At 34.5% G+C, this 15,801-nt stretch overlaps 1 long non-coding RNA gene across 4 annotated transcripts; it reads left to right on the top strand.

The window, feature by feature from the left end:
- On the top strand, nucleotides 1–15,031 carry LOC138049620 (uncharacterized). Of its 4 annotated transcripts, none has more exons than XR_011132415.1 (8): nucleotides 1–125; nucleotides 1,767–1,969; nucleotides 3,954–4,020; nucleotides 4,855–5,158; nucleotides 5,668–5,712; nucleotides 5,964–6,020; nucleotides 7,007–7,253; nucleotides 11,923–12,265. It is a non-coding gene; the product is annotated as an uncharacterized lncRNA (long non-coding RNA). The 4 variants fall into 4 exon arrangements; XR_011132416.1 differs by lacking the exon at nucleotides 1–125 and adding an exon at nucleotides 792–1,591; XR_011132414.1 differs by lacking the exons at nucleotides 1–125; nucleotides 1,767–1,969 and adding an exon at nucleotides 13,525–15,031 and having other exon boundaries at nucleotides 3,897–4,020; nucleotides 11,923–11,963.
- The last annotated feature ends 770 nt before the right edge of the window (nucleotides 15,032–15,801 follow it).

Consider the following 15,801-nt stretch of genomic DNA (forward strand, 5'->3'; position numbering starts at 1 on the left):
GGGATCTTTTAATCTAAACCAATCACATCATGATCGGTGACAAGATGACCACATGGTCGATCATTTTCTGGCGTATTCTGGCGTACTCTTGTTGGCTTGTGAAGGTGTGAAGCAGGCAGGAAAAGGTGAGTGGAAATATTGATATTATACACTCGTGAGCGTAGTCTTTTTGTACGTACTTTAGTTTAGTGTTTTTGGGAACCAGAGTGTTACAAATCTAGCAGCTAGCAGGCTGAAAACATCGCCCAGCGAGGCATCGAGATCAGCTCGAAAATGGCGAGCGGTGGTGCCACAGTGTCGGCTAGCTTGCCAAAACAGTCAATTGCGTTGACAAGGTCGGTCAGCGTGCCATTTAAGAAACAGAAAAGCAAAACCACTTGGACAGAATCACTATAAACTCAATCAGAGGGCGCCTCTTTTTTATCGAGTTGGTGTGTTCAAATTACAAATTTGACAGTCACGGCGAGCGTGCCAAACAACTATCTTGTCAATTGTCTTGACAAAATCGGCCAGCGTGCCATAATTAAGGAAAAATACGTAAATATATTCAAATATATTCACTAAGTATAAACATAAATCAGAGGGAATATAAAGCCTCTTTCCAATCGAGCTAGTGTGCTCGAAATCATACGAGTCATGGGTCACACGATGTGTCGCTGTTAGTTTGTGCTGATTATCCATTAGTGTTTACAAAAGTGAAAAAAAGTCTAAGCTCTGTTTACCAGGTAGCCACTATTTGTCAAGCTTAAGGGAACTTAGCAAATGAATTTGGATAGTGTTCTTTTTGCAAAATTTCAGGGTTCCGAGCTTACATATTTCACTTGTAATCTACCCCACAAGTTGAATCCTTCTAGACATTTTAAAAGCCAAAGATTGTACTGCTTTTTTAAACAAGGATTCAATTTTAAAAATGGTCTATCCTCTGGTTACTTCTTAATTTTCCCTCGGCACACAGCTGTGCCAGTGTTTACTCGTTGGCACTCTACCGATAGGTATTCTTAGTTTATGAATAATATTTGTAAAAAGCTTTAAAATACAAAGTAATGTGTGGCGTTGTTTCTCAAATTGAAGCTTCATTATCTCTAAAAAATGCATGGTTACCCCCAGTTTTCTTTTAGGATATGAAGAGTATTTACTAAGATCTACTTTTCCCGATACTTTTAAACCACGCAAAAATATCCTTGTATTAGTAAGCATCAGGAAATCCGAGTATCTCGAGATGTGCAGAACGTATGCGCAATAACAATAATAAACCAGTTTGGTTGTTTTCGTGGCACAGGCACGTGGGAGTGACGTCAGTGACGTATGAGTGATATGTGGGGGCTATTGGGCGACAGCTCGACGAGAATGTGTGGTTTTGGTTCAACTTATCGCGGAGTTTTGGGAGTTGTTTTGAAGATTGGATTTTGGCAAGAATAAAAATGAGAGTAAACGGAAATGGAGACGATTTTTCAATATGGAAGTGACCAGCTGGATTTGTTCAACTTCTTGCTTTATTTCTTTAAAAGTCAGTCAAAGTCAGCCATATAAATTTGTGTTCAGCAAGGGGAGCTCGGAATTGCGTACTCTGGTTTTGTATGCCATTTAGTGAGTAAAATAGTTTTTTTGAAACATTATTACATTTAGGCTTGTTTAAATCGAAAGGGAGACGATTGTAATGTAGAAGTTTTACGTAAGTTAAGAAAAAAGGTGTTTGTTTTGGGATCTTTGACATTGATATAATTTGGCTATAACAGCGTATTATTGTTTTGGAAATATTTTGGTAGGAGGAATGTGATGGATTGGGGATGGTTGAATTAATGTGAAGCACAGTGGCGGAAAGAGACATTGGGTATACTTGTACGGGAGAAAGAAGACGACGGGTCTTGTCTACCTTGTTTTTGAAAGGGGGTTAGTACAAAATGTTGACCTTTGGTTACAGGCAAATGTCGTAGCATTTTAAAAGATGTTTTAAAATGCTGCGACAATGGTAAGTTATGTCGTAGGCCTGTTGTGAGCTTGTCGCATAAATCGGCCCTAAGGGATACGAGAGCGTGTGACGTCGTGTTATTTTAAAAGAGTTGTAACGGTCGATTTAACGAATCGAGGAAAATGTTCCATAAAATCGTCAAGTTGTGGTGTTTCTTTTTGAAAACTCATTTTATGGACAGCCAGATAAATGAAATTTGCTCACCTACTATTTTCTGTGTTATCCTTAGTGATTGATGAATTTTTGGGACATTTTGATTTCCTCTTTAGATGATATACGTCGTCACATACAATAGACTGATTTAGCAACAGAACGAGGATGTCAGTGGCGATGGCGCGCGCAGGAAAAACACCAATGAGAATTCAGAATAGAATAGACCCCACGCTTCTTCTATATTCTAAATTGTCATTGGTAGTTTTGCTGCGCGCGACGTCGCCACTGATGTTCCCATTCTGTTGCTAAATCAGCCTAATATAAATAGACAAGGCGTGCAACTTCCAAGACTGCTCACAGCTGAGCGACTTCAGAATTTAGCTGAATTTGTCCTACTTGCAAAGGTTGCTTGCCTTCCAATCTTGGGAGCATAGAAAGTTGATAATTTTACTAGTATCGTGCCAAAAATCATGAAATTTACACAGTTATGCAATCTCAAAGTTGTGCTCAATTTTCAATCTTTGCTGAGGTTTTTGTTATAACCAGATGATGTGGACAGAATTTGATCAAATCAAATTAACCAATCAAAAAGCACAAATTTTCTCCAAGAGGGACAAAATTATAAATCTGCACTTTTTGATTGGTTAGTTTGATTTGATCAAATTCCAATGATTGATGAACTCTGTCTACATGATCTGGCTATAACAAAAATGTGAGCAAAGGTTGAAAATTGAGCAGGGTTTTGAGGTTATAGAGCTGTGTAAATTTGATAATTTTTGATACGATGCTAGTAAAATTATTGACTTTCTATGTGCTCAAGGTTGGGAGGCGAGTGACCTTTGGAAGGGGAGAAATTTGGGTAAATTCTTGAGGTATTTGGCTGTGAGCGGTCTTAGAAGTTGGACACCTTGTCTATTTATGTTGTATGTGGCAACGGGTGTGATCTGAAGAGGAAATTGAAGCATGTCAAAAACATGTCAAATCACTCAGGACAAGACAGAAAATAGTAGGTGAGTGAACTTTATTTATCTGGCTGTCGATAAAATGAGTTCTAGAAAAGAAACATTGCAATTTGAAGTTTTTATGGAACATTTGTATTGACAAGTTGAATAAGCTGTTACAACTGTCTGAAAATAGCGTGATGTCACACGCTTTTTTATCCTTAGAGTTGTTTGCCTGTGCTCTGGACAGTTGATTCCTTTAGTGTCATTACATATAAGTATATGTATTTAACAAGTGTGTTTATTGGTGATGAAATAAGTTCATGCAGTAATATTTACCAATGATAGTGTCTGCTTGGTGTCTTTTGGCTGGAAAAGATAATTGAATATTTAAAAATGTGAGTGATAAGTTGTTCAGGCAATGAATGAGTTGCCAGTAATTGGATTTCTGTTTATATGCAAAGGGTTTTGAGATTGTGAGGGGGCAAACATTGCAAGTCGATATAAGAAAATGTATGGCAGAAAGTTATTTTGACATTGAAAAAACTATTTGGATAGAGATCAACACTCTTTTCGACACAAATTTATCAGAAATTGATTGGGGCAATTTTGATACAAGGCAAGTATAAGTTTTTGTTTGAGTAACCATGAAATATGACATACACTGTAAAATTCACTTGAAGTAATCTTGCTTGCATGAGGATCCCTAAGGTTTATTTTGAAATTGACATTTTGTTATGGTTTCGACATATTACAAAATAATCTACAAATCTGGAGGAAATAACCCAATGAAGCCTTTTTAGTTGTAGTTCTGTGTGTCTAGTCTGTTTTTTTATTACGTTCGTCTTGTGTAAACGAATTATGGCTTCTGGAAATATACTTCCTCAAAGGAGAGAAGCTGTTGTCAGAGGAGATGGAAATTCTTTTTACACAGTTATTGCTCTTTGGAGGGATGAAGTAAGTGATGGAAAACATGAGGAAATCCAAAGGTTCAGTTCTTGTTTATAAAATGACAAAAATCCAAGGGTTTTGAAGCCACTATTATTTTCTAAAAACTCTGAGAGTCCAGTCACATAAATGTATAGTCTGATAATTCTGCTCAAGCAAACAGTTTCAATCTCTTTGTGCCTTGAGGCAGCTGTTTTATTGCTCCTTTTCCATAAAATATAGTCGTTTCTGTTTCGATAGATTTAGATAACACTGGGAATTCATATCTGATATTCCCCAGTTGTTACATATAAACAAATCTTTTCTTCTGTGAAATTATTATGTACATGTAGAATTATATGTATTAAAGTCACTGGATTTAAGCAAATTTGTCAAGCTTCACTATGACTTCAACCAATACAAAAGTGTCATTTTCATACTAGTTCTCTATAGATCTAATTTTTGGAGAGGGTCTTTGAGGTTTTAATGCTTCCACAATTATACTGTTTTTGTACAAAGTTGTTGTAGGACATTTAGAGGTTGTGTAACGTCATACACATTTATTTCAATAGACTTTTGTACTCATTGAAACTTTGAATTTGCCATGATTCATAGCTGTAGATTGTGACAAAACATCATTCTTATTTTTGGGTGGGTAAAATCTTAATATTTGAATGTGAGGAAGAATCTTTTGCTTCTCTGGGTACCTTTGATTGTTGTCACAACCCCACACAGTACAATGATTGCCACTAGTCATATTTCCAATGTTATTTGAATTGCTGAATTTAGAAATTAGCCAAAAGCCAGCATATGGACATGTAAATAGAATTGGAAAGGCTTTATTGAGTTATTTCATTCTTGTAGGTCAAGCAGGGAATGTTGATAGGTGTGGATGGTGCAGGCAATGGAGGCAGAGGTATGTTACAGTTGGGTTTCTTTGGGACACTGAGCACCAGGGTGGTTGTCCCCACAACCACCGTGTTGGAGATGTGCTGGAAGTGACAGTTAGGGCGTTGGCAGGAGGAGCAGTTCTAGTCATGACAGAAAACTACCATTGAGGTTTATTGGATACAAGCAGGAAAGGCTGAGGTGGTTGGAGAGGCATGGAAAGTATCTGAGGCTGAGACGGGGAACAAAAGGACTACCCATGTTTAGTTCTAGTGTTAGGGTTAGTTACCACTACATGTACTTTGAAATGTTATTGTTTTAGTTTGCTTTTATATTCTAGAAAGATTATTGTGTTTTGTGAAAGATTGCTGTATTTCTGTAAAAAATTGTGTTTCTTAACTTCATTGTAGAATTGTGTTGAGTTTTGCTTCTATGTTTGTGCCATTATAACATTTTTTGATGTTGTAGATGCTTTAGGGGTCAATGAATTTGTTGTTGCAATGATAATTATTATTGGTGTGTAATGAAAAAGTATGAGATCAAAAAGTATTTGATTGCAATGCTTTGTCATGATGGTTTGGTGGAAGCAGAGAAAAGATTCATGGAGTATGAAGTGGATTGTACTTTGACTGATGAACAAAGAAAAAGTAATAAACGAGTAGTAAAAACTGGATCGAGCGGCAATAAGTATGTATATTTGTTTCTAAAGAAAAATAAAGCAATAATGTAGGGTATCTGTACACATGTAACAAATATTATTTATTTTATTACCTCTTTTCCTTTTTTTAGTATATTGTGTTGCTAGATGGAGAAAAAGGAATAATTTGTTATTATGTAAGTAATAATAATTTTAGCTTACCAGTATCTGTCTGTTACATTTTATAATTGGATATTGCAGCTAATGTTTAGTTATTGGATTTAGTGCAAAAACTATAATGATGTAAAATTGCTTGAGGATTCTTTTAGTTGACTAATTGGCTAATGCTATTGCTATTGATCAATATGTAAGACATCTTTTAGATTATAATTTAAAGGTAAGGATAAGGCAATGATATTAAAAGACTGATGGTAATGATGTTTTATAGATGGACATCATTGTTGTGCAAAAGGTTAACTCACAATAGAAGAAAATGCTGAAAAAGGTAAAGAGTCAGAACAAGTCTTCATGTACTATTGGGGAAGATACTTTTACTTGTGATACTTGTGAAATCATTTGAAGGAGCAACATATTACTATGTGGTAATTTTAAGTAAATTATCATCATATTTAAAAGAAGACTAGTCATATTAATTAAAAAAGATACTGTAAGAAGCACACTCTGATATGCTATAGGGAACTAAGGGAGTTTTGGTACATTACACATTATGGTTGTGGAAAAATAATAAAAATGTTGACTTACTGCAGGCATTTGCTGTTCCTGTGTTGTCAGCTGGAAAAAAAAAAATTTTTTTTACACAATTTTTTTTGAAAGACAAATGTTTCAAATTAATGAAAAAAAATTCATTGTTCAGAAGCAGAGATATAAAGAAGTAAAGTTGCTAATTCAGGAAAAATTAGGGGCTTGCTGAAATTTTGCTCAAACATCATTGTTTGGTGTGCGACCATGTACTGGTGGCTCAGTTGGTTGAGCAGCGGGCTGTCACGCGGGAGGTCGTGAGTTCAACTCCGGCCGGACCAACACTTAGGGTCTTTAAATATCTGAGGAGAAAGTGCTGCCTTTGTAATTACATTTGCAAATGGTTAGACTCTCTAGTTCTTCTGTGGTGTATTATGGTTGGGAGGATAAATGCACGGAGATGTTAGCTACAGCAAGCTACTCTAAAATCTGAGGGTAAAGAAAGATATATGATGTGATGATATGATCACATAAGTCAATCTTGATGTTTCCATTCAGTGGTAAAGTCCCTCACAGACACAAATTTTATGTTGATTAACAACCTTGTCCATGAATATTATGTGCTGTTGAATTTACAGCCAGTTGCAGATGCTTTTTTCTATATATTTATTGGCAAATTCTTCAATTATTGTATTCTCTAAGTTTTTATGTACAGAATTAGAAACATGAGAAAATGCAGTCTAGCAGGCAGTTAATTCTTTGGTTATATTCTTTTTATTGATTTTTCTACAGTTGGAATTGCACGTTTTCTTCTCCAGGAATTCCTACTTCTGATCAGGGTGTTTGAATACGTTATCAGAAAGAAGTGAAGATTCCAATTTTTCTAATACCACATGATACAGCGACGTGATTCTTTCCATGACATTTTCAAGACCTTTGACTGCGGCTAGGTCTCTTCTCGGGGAGGATACCCGAACTCGAGTGAGCGGTGGACATCGAGCCTAGTCATGGATACAACTTTGTATATTCAATAATGCAGGTAAGCAAATTCTGGGCAGCGTTTCAGAGGAGAGTGTTACTTTCTATCACATGACTACCTTATTTGATTCTTACATTCATCCTACCATGTGAGTCTTCTTGGTTTAACATTTTCAAACCTCAAGTCTTTCTGTTTTTTTCTGTTCAGCAATTTGATCTTTCCCCCTGCTTTATTTTGTATCTTATGTTTTCCCTATGAGTTTATTGTAATGTCTTTAATAGTTTTTCTTAATAAAATATGAGCAGGAAATTGCTGCCTGTGGCATCTCTTCAGCCCTGTTAGGAAGGGAGCATACTGATACTTTTCTATTCCATTGTTGCCAGAAATAGTTGGTGTGGTGATGTTATTTAAAATATCCCGTAAATTGAATAAATTATGGATAAAGGTTAAATGTTTGCATGTACGTAGATGTTTATAAATTGCACTCTCTTTATCAGTAACAGCGTGTTCACGTCTTTGGGTAAGAAGGGTTCTGTCAGTTTTGCCAATGTATAATGATTGGCAACTGGGATAAATGAATTATTTTGTAGATAACGTGTGATTTGTTTTAAAGTGGCACTTTTTTGTTGTTAGTGTAGAAGAGCAATTTTGTAGTTTTCTTGTGGATTCTGAACTGGATGTTAGGTTTTTTTTAGGTGTCTGTGCAGCTTTCGTTTAAAGGAATGTAGCAGTTGTGATGTTTTCTTGCCAATATAGGGAATAGAAAGTCAAATGGTGACGGGTTCTTCTTTGTCTTTAGAGTTGTTGGTTGTTGTGTGTTTCTTGTTGAAGGTGTTGGAGGAGAAGTGGCGAATAAGTGTATGAGCAATATGCGAGAGAAAGCTTTTCCATGAGGTGATTTTTTTTAGAAGTTTTAGTTCTAATTTAACGATATTGGGGGAGCAAATTCTATGGATGTAGTCGACTAGTGCTCTGATCCAAGAAATTTTGTGACGCCAAGGAATGAAACTGTCAAAGTTGGTGTATTGACTAGAGAAGGTGTTTTTTCGGAGATTCCAATGCTACTGGGTGAGATGTCAATATTCAGAAATTGCAGGGTGGTGTTTTCAAACAAGTCATAAGTAAAGTGACGTTCTTGTTAAACTTATGAAAGTAGTCTAAGATTACATTGATTGTATCAGGTTTAATTCGCATGTCGTCAATATTTCTACAGTAGAATGTTATCAATTTATGGTCAATGAGAGGTTTGACGATTATCTGTTCAAAATTTGTCATAATAATCAATTAATGTTAGTCGGTACCATGCTGACCCCATCAGTTTGTTCGAATAATTTGTTGTTACATGAGAACACAGTTTTAGTACAGGTATCAAGAATTAGCTTATGAAGTGTAGATTTCTTGAGCGTTGTGTCGATCAACTTGTTAAAGATTCTCTCCAAAATAAGTACAGGTATCAAGAATTAGCTTACGAAGCGTAGATTTCTTGAGCTTTGTGTCAATGAGCTTTTTGCTAATAAAAGATTCTCTCCAAAATAATATTGAGAGTCCGTTGGAGAGGAACATTTGTGAAAAGCGATTCCGCATCGAGGGAGACAGACATGTAGCCTTGAATAAACAAATATGGAGGTATTGATTTGATTCGATTGGCTGTGTCAAAAGTATCCTTTAAAGTGAATTCGTTCTAGGTGAGTGGCTGCAAGAGTTCGCTTATGTATTTACCAACAGAGTAGTGTGCACATTAAGATCATTAAGAAGCTACAAATCACCACTATTATTTCAAAACCAGATAAAGGAGAAGGTGTACGTCCTGATTCTCAAAGACAACTATGTGAAATCAATGGACAGTCTTCTCTGATCGTAGAAAGTTTAAAACCATGAATACTGATCCAATCGCTGCGTTACTGCTGTTCAGTGACATCTCCGCTCCCTCGTTAAATGTGGCTAACTGGACAAACACACGTACAAGAAAATTCACCCATGGAATGTTAGACCTGCCCGTGTTCATGGCCTTCCTAAGATCCACAAACTGTTTGACTGCTTATCAAAGTTGCGCCTTATAATTGACACCACAGGCATTATGCACTACTTTGTTGGTAAATATATAAGCGAACTTTTGCAGCCACGTACTCAGAACGAATTCACTTTAAAGGATACTTTTGATGCAGTGAATTGAATCAAATCAATACCTCTAAATCTGTTTATTCAAGGCTACAAGTTTGTCTCCCTCGATATGGAATTGCTTTTCACAAATATTACTCTCCAACAATACTATTTTAGAGAGAATCTTTAGCAAAAAGCTGATTGATACAAAGCTCAAGAAATCTACGCTTTGTAAGCTAATTCTTGATACCTGTAGTGAAACTGTGTTCTCATGTAACAACAAATTATTCGAACAAACTGATGGGGTGAGCATGAGTCTCTGTAGGTCTAGTACTGGCCAACATTATTATGACAGACTTTGAACAGATAGTTGTCAAACCTCTTATTGAGTATAAATATATTATTGATAACATTCTACTGTAGATATGTTGACGACATGCTACTCCTAATTAAATCTGATATAACTTTGACAAGAATATACGCTTCACTTATGACTTGTTTGAAAACATCACCCCTCACTTTCTGAGTATTAACATCTCACCTAATGGGATTGGAATCTAGTGAAAAGACAATCTTCTCTGGTCAATATATTAACTTTAACAGTTTCGTTCCTTGACGTCACAAAATTTCTTGGATCAGAATACTAGTCGACCACATCCATAGAATCTGCTTACCCAATATGGTTAAATAAGGTTTAGTTCTAATTATTAGAACTAAACTTTCTAAAAAAGATCACTTCATAGAACAGCTTTCTGTCATTGCTTCTCCTCTAATGCTCTCAACAAGAACCACAGAACAGGCAACAACTCTAAAAACAAAGATGAACCTGTCACCATTTGGTTTTCTATTCCCTATATTGGCAAGAAAACATCACAACTTCTACATTCCTTTAAACGAGAGCTGTGGAGACACCTATAAAACCCTAACATCCAGTTCAGAATCTGTAAGAAAACCACAAAATTATGCTTCTACACCAACAGCAAAGATAAAGTGTCACTTTTAAACAAATCACATGTTGCTTACAAATTCATTTGTCTTGGTTTCCAGTCATGATACATTGGCAAAACTGACAGAACCCTTCTCGCCCAAACATGCTGTTACTGATAAGGAGAGTGTGATCTATGCACGTGTGACCATTCAACCATTATGCATAATAATTTATTCAATTTACTTGATACTTAAAATAACATTTGATACCAACTAATTTCGGGAACAATGAATATGCAATCAATGTAGTTCAGAATAATACCACGGTGTTAGATTATGATGACAATATATTGGAACCTGCTATTGTATAAAGAGGCTTTCCATATCAAACGCTAAGTGTCATCACTTAACATGGATTAAAATCCAGGAGGGAACTCTGCCTGTTCTCTTAAGTATACCTCTTGTAACTATTACTTGAAGTTCCTAATTTTTGTATGCATTTTTTGTCGGATGATGGTACAGCTTATACCGAAATATCACTGTCACTTAAGATCTTGGTTTTTATTCATTTGTTGTCAAAATTTAAAGACACGATGAATCTACTTGGTCTATTGTTTATCTTATATGTAATGCTTGCAACTAATTCTTTACAGGAATAATTGTGATTCATTTGTATATAAATACAGGTATCAAAATATTATTTTTTGATATTTTTTCCTTCGTGTTTTACCACTAAATTAATAATAATTGAAGATTTAGTTGTTAGTCTTAAAGTATGGTAAAGTTATGATTCCAAGTTTGAATGAGGCCTAACACTACTGTGAAGTTTTTTGTACCCAATTATTCCATCAGGGATCAACCCTAATATTGGAATTGGGCCCACACAAGGACAGAGAAAAACTCTGACCAGGGTGAGATTTGAACCCACGACTTTCGGATTAGATCACCGCTGCTCTACTGACTGAGCTACAAGGCCAGAACGGGAGCTGGTCGTGGGTATGTGAGATGTTATTCACAAGGACAAATTCGGCTCAGCCCAAGCCTAATTTTTACGTAATTGCTAGTTGTTGTCCTTCAGTAGCATTTTGTAGTAATGATTGCAACTTCGAATGAGGCCTAACACTACTGTGAAGTTTTTTGTACCCAATTATTCCATCAGGGATCAACCCTAGTATTGGAATTGGGCCCACACAAGGACAATTCCAATACTAGGGTTGATTCCTGATGGAATAATTGGGTACAAAAAGCTTCACAGTAGTGTTAGGCCTCATTCGAACTTGGAATCATTACTACAAAACGCTACTGCAGGACAACAACTAGCGATTACCTAAAATTAGGCTTGGGCCGAGCCGAATTTGTCCTTGTGAATAACATCTCACATACCCACGGCCAGCTCCCGTTCTGGCCTTGTAGCTCAGTCGGTAGAGCAGCGGTGATCTAATCCGAAGGTCGTGGGTTCAAATCCCACCCTGGTCAGAGTTTTTCTCTGTCCTTGTGTGGGCCCAATTCCAATACTAGGGTTGATCCTTGATGGAATAATTGGGTACAAAAAGCTTCACAGTAGTGTTAGGCCTCATTCGAACTTGGAATCATTACTACAAAATGCTACTGAAGGACAACAACTAGCGATATGGTAAAGTTCATGGTACTAATAAGTTATACAATCTGAAAACTGATTCACCATCATTTCTTTGTTTTTCAGTGGCTGATTATCAAAATTTATCCCATCTGTTCCTTATAGGGGTAATTGCCATTATGTGTATATGGATGCAGATATGAAAATGTTGTTTGGTTATCATTTACTTTTGCAAGTTGTACTGTTTGCAAACTCACCATCATTCACTTCATTGATCTCCATTCTTTGCTGATCAATATTTCTGTCATCTGGTAAAAAAGTAGTGGCAACTATTTTTTATAAGAATAATAATATTGTTGTGATTCATGTGTATACATTGTAGTGTATGGATGCAGGTATCAAAGTATTGTTTTTTGATATCATTTACTTTAATTAATACTTACATGTTACACTTGATGTTACACTTGATGTACTTTAGTGTCATGATTGTAACCTGAAGCAAAAGCAATAAGTCATTCATTTGACAGAGAAACAAAATATGCTAAGTGGAACTATTTTACAAAAAGATTGTTGGCGCCAATAAATGATGGCAGCTATAATAATTATTGTAGCTATTACTTACAAGGAGTCATGTGACTGTTGTCATTTGAAAATTGAGTGGAGTTCAGTAAGAATGGTTGTTTCAGATCATTATCTATTGAAAACAAATGAAGACATCTAACTATCAATATTATCAATAAGGAAGACTAAATATTAGGAAATTGTGAAATAAAAAAGGGTCTAGTTAAGTAAAATTATATACTTATATAATTTATCCCATCTGTTCCTTTATAGGGGTAATTGCCATTATGTGTATATGGATGCAGATATGAAAATGTTGTTTGGTTATCATTTACTTTTGCAAGTTGTACTGTTTGCAAACTCACCATCATTCACTTCATTGATCTCCATTCTTTGCTGATCAATATTTCTGTCATCTGGTAAAAAAGTAGTGGCAACTATTTTTTATAAGAAAATAATATTGTTGTGATTCATGTGTATACATTGTAGTGTATGGATGCAGGTATCAAAGTATTGTTTTTTGATATCATTTACTTTAATTTTTACTATGAAATTACTTATTCAAAATTTTAGTTGTTACTTTTAGAATATTCTTAAGTCCATATAGTAAAACAAGTTGTTCTGTCTGCAAAACTGACTTACCATGATCATTTAGTTCATTTTCTAATGGCTGCTTGTTAAAATTTGTCTCATCTGTGGAAAAAAGTAACATTCCTGATTATAGTTCAGTAATTTGTAAGAAGAAAAGACTTTTGTTTCTTGTTATGTCATGAGAATTACTAAGTTGAACTATTTTATGAGAAGGCTGTTGGGTCAATAAATGATGAGAGTTATTACTTACAGGTAACCATGTAACTGTTATCATTTGAATTTCAGTGGAGTTTAACAAGAATGGTTGTTTCAGATCATTATTTATTGAAAACAAATGAAGAAATGTAACTATCAATATTATAAAAAAGGAAGACTAAGGAAGAGATTGTGAAATAAAAAGGTCTAGTATTAAAGTAAAATTATATATCATTATTTATGAAGATAATAGGATCGTAACAAGGTATATTTTTTTGTGACTGATTCCATATTTTACCCAAAATTAATGAGAATTTTGATCCCTGATTCTATGCAAAATACTGCTGATCCCGATCTTCATCTCATGTGTTGTGATTTCAGATCCCAGGGCTGTGATCTCTGATCCTGTATACCTAGTGATGACCTTGACGATAACTTACATGTTACACTACCGTCACTTGATGTACTAGCATCTTGGTTGTAATCTGAAAAAAACAACAACAATAATTCATTCATTTGAAAGAAACAAAATATACCAAGTGGAGCTATTTTACAAGAAAACTTTTGGTGTCAATAAATGACAGTAGCTATTACTTACAGGAAGCCATTGAACTGTCATCATTCGAAACTTCAGTGGAGTTTAACAAGAATGGTCGTCTCAGACTATTGTCTAATGAAAACAAATGAACAAATCTAACTATTAATATTATGAATAAGGAAGCCTAAATAGGAGATTGTAAAAAAAAAGGGTCTAGTTAAGTAAAATTATATATCATGATTATTTATGAAGATAACAGGGTTGTAATAAGGTACATATTTTTGTAACTAATTCCATATTTTTACGCAAAAATAATGAGAATTTTTGATCCCTGAACCCACAAAAATTTGATCCCGATCCTGATGTCACATGTTGCGATTCCAGATCCCAGAGCTGTGATTCTTGATCCCATATACCTCGTTATGACCCTGAAGATAACTTACATGTTACATGTGATGCACTAGTATCTTGGTTGTAATCTGAAAAAAAAAAACCAATGCAATTCATTCATTCGAAAGAAACAAAATATACCAAGTGGAACTATTTTACAAGGAGCTATTACTTACTGGAAGCCATGTAACTGTTGTCATTGGAAACTTCAGTGGACTTTAGCAAGAATGGTTGTCTCGGACCATTATCTATAGATTGAAAACAAATGAACAAATTTAGCTATTAATATTATTAATAATGAAGAATAAATAGGAAATTGTGAAATAAAAAAGGGTCAGTTATAACAAGTAAAATTATATATCATTACTTAGAGATAACTTACATGTTACAATTGATGTACTTCTAGTGTCATGATTGTAACCTGAAGCAAAAGCAATAAAGTCATTCATTTGACAGAGAAACAAAATATGCTAAGTGGAACTATTTTACAAAAAGACTGTTGGCGTCAATAAATGATGGCAGCTATAATAATTATTGTAGCTATTACTTACAAGGAGTCATGTGACTGTTTGTCATTTGAAAATTGAGTGGAGTTCAGTAAGAATGGTTGTTTCAGCTCATTATCTATTGAAAACAAATGAAGACATCTAACTATCAATATTATCAATAAGGAAGACTAAATATTAGGAAATTGTGAAATAAAAAAGGGTCTAGTTAAGTAAAATTATATAATTATCATTACTTATGAAGATAACTTACATGTTACACTTGATGTACTTCTAGTATCATGTTTGTAACCTGAAAGAAAAGCAATAAGTCATTCATTTGAAAGAGAAACAAAATATGCTAAGTGGAACTATTTTACAAAAAGACTTAGCATCAATAAATGATGGCAGCTATAATAATTATTGTAGCTATTACTTACAAGGAGTCATGTGACTGTTGTCATTTGAAAATTCAGTGGAAATTCAGTAAGAATGGTTGTTCAGATCATTATCTATTGAAAACAAATGAAGACATCTAACTATCAATATTATCAATAAGGAAGACTAAATATTAGGAAATTGTGAAATAAAAAGGGTCTAGTTAAGTAAAATATATAATTATCATTACTTATGAAGATAACTTACATGTTACACTTGATGTACTTTCTAGTATCATGTTTGTAACCTGAAAGAAAAGCAATAAGTCATTCATTTGAAAGAGAAACGAAATATGCTAAGTGGAACTATTTTACAAAAAGACTCAGCATCAATAAATGATGGCAGGTATAATAATTATTGTAGCTATTACTTACAAGGAGTCATGTGACTGTTGTCATTTGAAAATTCAGTGGAGTTCAGTAAGAATGGTTTCAGATCATTATCTATTGAAAACAAATAAGGAAATGTACCTATCAAATTAATATTATGAATAAGTACACTAAATAGGAAATTGTGAAATAAAAAAGGGTCTAGTTAAGTAAAATTATATAATTATCATTACTTATGAAGACAACTTACATGTTACACTTGATGTACTTCTAGTATCATGTTTGTAACCTGAAAGAAAAGCATAAGTCATTCATTTGAAAGAGAAACAAAATATGCTAAGTGGAATTATTTTACAAAAAGACGTTGGCATCAATAAATGATGGCAGCTATAATAATTATTGTAGCTATTACTTACAAGGAGTCATGTGACTGTTGTCATTTGAAAATTGAGTGGAGTTCAGTAAGAATGGTTGTTTC

This window comes from Montipora capricornis, chromosome 5 (assembly GCF_036669925.1).
Source record: "Montipora capricornis isolate CH-2021 chromosome 5, ASM3666992v2, whole genome shotgun sequence".
In the NCBI taxonomy this organism is placed as follows: Eukaryota; Metazoa; Cnidaria; class Anthozoa; order Scleractinia; family Acroporidae; genus Montipora; species Montipora capricornis.